Consider the following 6,727-nt stretch of genomic DNA (forward strand, 5'->3'; position numbering starts at 1 on the left):
TGAGATTCATGTAATTTTGCCTTGTATTAAATTTTAACATTTCTAAAGTGCCAAGTAGATCAGCATTTTAAAATATTAGATTATGAAAGTATTAAAAACATAGGTGACTATTTTTATTTTTTTATTGTTTTTTAAAGATTTTATTTATTTGACAGAGAGAGACACAGCAAGAGAGGGAACACAAGCAGGGGGAATGGGAGAGGGAGAAGCAGGCTTCCCGCTGAGCAAGGAGTCCGATGTGGGGCTCGATCCCAGGACCCTGGGATCATGACCTGAGCCGAAGGAAGACGCTTAACAATTGAGCCACCCAGGCGCCCCATAGGTGACTATTTTTTAAAAAAGAAGAAATGTGAAGTAAACTTGAGGACAAACCAGTGATATTTGTTATGGAAGAACAATTCTATATACTTTTTTTCTGGTATACCTCTAAAATAGGTCGAGAACTCCCGGAATTTTAGAATGAGGTTTGGATAACATTTTAATACCAACCCACAGTTGTAAAGCAAGCAAGGCACAGAATAAACTACAATCGAGGACAAAGCTGAATTAGAACCAGTGACTCTCACCCAACACATTTCCTAATCCTTGATTTCTCTTTCTTTTCACTATCGTCCATAAAATAAGATGAGTGCTTTACTATCAATGAAGGAACAAATTATCTGGCTGATGACATTGGAGCATTGGCAGTTGGTTTTGTTTGTTAAGGAAGGAGGGATTCACTTAAATTGTCTCTCTATCACCTTCCCTAGAATAGGCCCCAAAAGGCCCAGCACCAGAGTTAAGGCATAAAATGTGATAAATACCCTGAAAATACAGTGTGAGTCTCTAACATGAGGAGTTACAAGAAACATAACTTAGAGCAATTAGGAAGGATGTGCTTATCTTAGGTTTTCCCAGATTATATATAACCTTGCATTTTAGTATAAAACTGCCAAAGTTAGTAATAGTTTAGTTTATTTGGGTGGGGGAAGGGAGGAAAGACATTCAGACAAGTCAATTAAGGAAGAAATTCTTGTTTAAGAATGATCTTTACGCTTGTGATTGTAAACTTTCATATTCCCCGTGTATTAAATAAAAATTATTTGTGCACTATTCACTCCTTTTCATGCTCCAGTCTTGAGTTTTACTCCAAAGGGTAGAAGGATCTGCTTTAACTCAGAAGGTTTTTGAAGATTTCCAGAACCAGGGTCCTTGCATTTCTCCTGCTAGTACTTATCCAAAGCTGAGGTATCCGGCTCAGGGCTTTTTGAGAGAAAGCCCTTTGATTGTCCTGCATTTGGCTAGCTTCCAACTTTGCTGCATGATGATTAAGTGTGCTTTTACCCAAAAAAGTTCAGAAAAGCTTAAATTATTCCTGAAAAACAGAAAGTGTTATCAGACTTTTTACACAATGTAAAGCCCAGATAATGTCCAGCTTTTCCTACCTCTAGACAGATGCCGCAAAGCGACCAATCACCAACTGCATGGAAGAGATACAGATCTAAAGCCAGAAGTGCAGTGTGCATTACTGATGCCTCTGTCAGGTACCCCTGCACTCGTTTATCTAGTGTCATTTCCTGTCCTTTCCTCTGACCTTTCCAAATATCCAGATATTTATTTGAATTTTCACTAAGCCAAATCTGGGGCCTTCTACTTTCCTTATTGAGGGAAGGGAGCTTGGTGCATTTGGTTTTGCTCTTCACTTTATTCAAACCAGCACAGAGACTCTGATAAACACCAGGAAAGATTGCTACAGTGAAAGAATGAATTGAAGTTCAGGTGCAAAATCGAGGATGGGGAAAGAGAGACTATTTCAAATTAGGAGATGATACAACTAGGTTCTTGCATTTCTTTGTGAAGGACATATTATTTTAGGGAGTAAGTTATAATTGCTATCTATTACACTGCTTATAATAGGATGTCCCATATTTTAGGTATTTTCTTACAGTAGAAAAGTAAAAACCAATTTCTATCTTTCTCCTATCTGCCAAACCAGATCATATTCCGCAGTATCTTTCTTATTTATTTATTTATTTATTTATTTATTTATTTATTTATTTATTTTATTCTTATGTTAATCCCCATACATTACATCATTAGTTTTAGATGAAGTGTTCCATGATTCATTGTTTGTGCATAACACCCAGTGCTCCATGCAGAACGTGCCCTCCTCAATACCCACCACCAGGCTAACCCATCCTCCCACCCCCCTCCCCTCTAGAACCCTCAATTTGTTTTTCAGAGTCCATCATCTCTCATGGTTCATCTACCCCTCCGATTTCCCCCACTTCATTCTTCCCCTCCCGCTACCTTCTTCTTCTTCTTCTTTTTTTTTTTTCTTAACATATATTGCATTATTTGTTTCAGAGGTACAGATCTGAGATTCAACAGTCTTGCACAATTCACAGCGCTTACCAGAGCACATACCCTCCCCAGTGTCTATCACCCAGCCACCCCATCCCTCCCACCCCACCCCCCACTCCAGCAACCCTCCGTTTGTTTCCTGCGATTAAGAATTCCTCATATCAGTGAGATCATATGATACATGTCTTTCTCGCGGAGCAAGATGGCGGAGGAGTAGGAGACCTGGATTTCACTGCAGTATCTTTCTTAACTCTCTTACCCTCAACTTGGCCCAACCTTCACATGCAAGCTTTTTTCTTTATGGGACATTCTGAACCCCAGTTATAAAGAGACCCTTTCTCAGTTCTGAAGGGACATTCAGTTTCTTGGCTTCCACTAAGCTGTGTGGTCAGATGCAAGCAGACAAAACACCTTGGCACCCCCAGCCTGATTTTGTTAGGAACCTGCTGGATCAACGTTGACTAAACCTGAGCTGTCCTACTGGTTTGCTCTTGGAGTTCATCGCTGATCCTCTTTTGATTCATCCACTCTCTTTTCCCTTCAGTATTAGCCCAGAGTCAGGAAGATTCGTGCAGTCATTCATTTACTGGTCTAACATGTGCCAGCTACTAAGGGATATAAAATGAATGAGATGGATGTGGTCCTGCTCTTTGGAACTAGTCAATTTGAGAATACAGATAAGTAAACATGTGATCTCTAAATGCTGGGGAAGAGGAAGAATGATGTGTTAGGCAGTCATCGAGGGAGGATGCTTAATCCAGCTGGAAAGATCAGGGAAGGTTTCCGAGAAACAGTGGCTGGTAAGTCAGGACCTACAGGATGCGTTGAAGTCAGCCAAGTGAGACCTGGAGAAAGTGTTTCAACAGAGACAATGGCATGAATAGAAGTCTGGAGAAGACAGTGCCTGATGGACCTCATGAAAGGGAAGTGACTCAGCAGGAGTGGATCGCAGAGAGTGTGTGTTTGTGGGAGTGGTGGAGCTGGGAGCTGAGAGTGGGGACCTGGGATGGGGAACAGTAAGTAGAGGCTGGGCTTTGTGAAGCATGAGAACCAGTCTGCACTTTACCTTAAGGGCACTGGAAAGCCCCTGGGGAGGGACATGATTGGATTTGTGTTTTCACGAAGGTCATGCTGGCCAAGGAGGATGAATAGGCTGGAGGGCACAGTTAGGAGGCAAGAGCCCTGTCCGAGTTCAGTAGCAATGAAGGTGCAGGGAAGTGAGCAGACAGGAGAGAGGTTTAGGAAGCAGAACCCAAGGATTGATGGCCGATAAGATATAGGGAATGAGGGGCACCCAAGACATTTCAGTTTCTGGGTTGAACAACCGAATGAATTATGATGCCTTTTTCTGAGCTAGAAAAGGAGAAGCATTTGGTTCTTCTGATTCTTGATGATCAGCCATAATTTCTTAACCATTCTTTCTTTGTCCCCCCTTCTCACCCTAACTGATTATGTCTTTCCCTCATTGCTCTATTTTCCTGCAGGCGGTGGCAAATCTTACCCTAAGTACTTCCTCACTTTGTTCCATTTTAGACGTGCTTAGTTTTTCTCCCATGAAAAACCTGACCTCATAATGTTCATGCATTTGTACCTAGTTCTCTGTAAGACATGTCCCCCACCCTTTATTTTTCAGGTCAAATGTGCCAGTCTGTTAGGCCCAGATCAGCTCAGACTGCCTCTGCAAATCCATTCCCAGCTTTAGCGGCTGGACTGCGTGGTTCTACACCTCTTCCACACTTGCTCATATCTCCAGAATAAGACTTACTACCTATCGTATTGTTTGTATCCTCTCTCTTCACCTTCCCAGCATCCCATCATCTTCCACAGGTTTCTGATTATCTCCCTGAAGGCAGCTAGTTATCATTTTCGTGTCTCTATTATCATCAACGAAGGAAGGGACTTGCAAACTTTGGGTGTTCAGTAAGAGTTGGATGATGCAATATGAATGAATTGTCCGTATGCTTTTCTTTACAGATTGTTTCCAATCTGTCCATTGAAAGGTCCATTGCCTTCAAAAATTTTTTCTCTAAGGCTATTTATGAGCCAGTTTGTTAATACACTCTGGAGTCTTGCTTATAATCATTGTCTTCTGATAAGATTAATGAGGCTGGCTGCATGGCACTCTTGAGTTTTTTTGAAACACTAAGTTTTCTTTTTTTTTTTTTAAGATTTTATTTATTTATTTGAGAGAGAGAGAGCACAAGCAGGGGGAGGATCAGAAGGAGAGGGAGAAGCAGACTCCCTGCTCAGCAGGGAGCCCAATGTGGGGCTCAATCCCAGGACCCCAGATCATGACGTGAGCTGAAGGCAGATGCTTAACCGACTGAGCCACCCAGGGGCCCGAAACACTAAGTTTCCTAAGAACAGACTAGTGTTGTGTCTGTACGATGTTGACCACAGTTCTCTAATACATCACCAAATGCTTCAGGAACATGGGGTTAGTTGTGACATCTTAGAAAAATTACTTAATCTTTTCTAAGTCTTGGTTTCCTCAGTTATAAAAGGTAACAATCCCTATCCCATTAGTTTGTTGCAAGAATTAATTGAGCCAAAGCATATAGAACACTTAACACAGTACCTGGAGTAGTAAAAATACTCAATAAATGTCACCTATTCTTAATCTCTGCTCTCCTTATAATTGTTTAAGCTTTGTACATTTTTATAACTTCTGATTATTTTAAAACATTTTATTCTAATAGACTGGTGATTGTGCGTATGTATATACGTGCATGCAATTATATGTACATTTAACAGATGTTGATGAATGCATTTTTAAAGAAAACAATGCATATTAAATGCACTATATTGGTCAGGAAAGCTCTTGTGGTCTGTACATTTGCCTTTAGCAATAACCTTATGAAATCTCTATGCCATTTTTTTCTTATATATTTTTCTTGCTCCAGTGGGAACCATATCTTTTATTTCTTTTGACCTGTATAGTGCCAAGTACACTGTTTTTGTGCTTATTAGGCATTCAGTAAACATCTGAACAACTCTGGCCTTGCCCCCTTGACCTGAAAATATGGGAGAAACCGTTCAATCTCTCTAGTTGTGTCTACAAAGAGCCATGAGCCTCTGGAGGGAGAGAGAAAGAGGTAAGAATGATTATTTCCCATCAGTGTGGAAAATGTTGAGTGAGAATCCTCTTGGCTATTTCTCTGAAGTTGGAGGGGTTTCTTTGTCCTCTTCAGTGCTCTATGTGGTGGTACTCAAAGTGAATTCTTGAGAAACTAAGGGTAAACGAAAGCTAAATCAAGGTTCCTACACTAGTCTGTATGGCTGCAGGATTCAGAATCTGGGTTCAGAAATCATGAAGTACTTTAGAGAGCCATATGGTGGTTGCCTGGTGGGCTCAGTCAGTTAAGCGTCTGCCTTCAGCTCAGGTCATGATCCTAGGGTCCTGGAATCGAGTCCCGCATCAAGCTCCCTGCTCATTGGGGAGCATGCTTCTCCCTCTACCCCTCCCCCCTGCTCATGGATCTCTCTCTGATAAATAAATAAATAAAATCTTAAAAAAATAGAGACAGGCATATGGTTACAGGTACAGGGTTGTGTTCCTTAGTCTTGCAATCTGCAGGCTCCTGGGAGTATCCATTCTCAAAGGGTAAAGCAAATTTCCTCCTTTCTTCCCTCCATCCCTCCCTCCCTCCCATCCTTTCTCTCTTCTCTTTAGGAATGTTTTTACTGTTTTTGTAAAAATGATTCATGCTTATTATAAAAATTCAAGCAGTGTAGTAAAAGTATACTTCATCTCTTTTAGATTGCTTTCCTGATTTTCATTAGGATCACGCTTTTAAGATGAGGATGTGAGGTCTTATTTTTGTGGCTCCTACATGCAGTGTAATGAGAGCACCTCTAACAGACAGGGTGGTTCTGATCAGTTTCAGAGGCTTCTCCCTGCCACAAGGTTATCTGTGCTGGGTGCTCAGTATACCTTGCTGAGATCTTCATGGTAAAGTTTTGTCATTTCAAGATCTTTCCCTCCTTTAATTGGAAGAAATTTACCTAGATGTGAGATGACAGAGTTATAACATTTATTGATACCCTGGATTGACCCCGTTGATCTCACTTTGTCTCCCTCTCTGCTCTGTGTGTGTCTTCTGTGACTACTAGCTGGTAAGGCCTTCCTGGGAAGAGCACAAGTCATCATTCCAGATTATGTGCATGGATGTGGTCCCACAATGGAATTCTGAAGCCGTCTTGAAAAGGCTACTTCTAGGAAAACACACAGAGTTGTACGTACCTGCATACATTCTGCTCCCCTTTTCTTTTAAAATATACATACCTACTCTAAAGAAACAGCTCTAAGTTTAATCGTACAAGATACCTCTGAGAGTGTTAGAATTTCGATCTCAAAGTATTGTTCATCTTTTCTCTGTGTGGC

This window comes from Neomonachus schauinslandi, chromosome 8, assembly GCF_002201575.2.
Source record: "Neomonachus schauinslandi chromosome 8, ASM220157v2, whole genome shotgun sequence".
In the NCBI taxonomy this organism is placed as follows: Eukaryota; Metazoa; Chordata; class Mammalia; order Carnivora; family Phocidae; genus Neomonachus; species Neomonachus schauinslandi.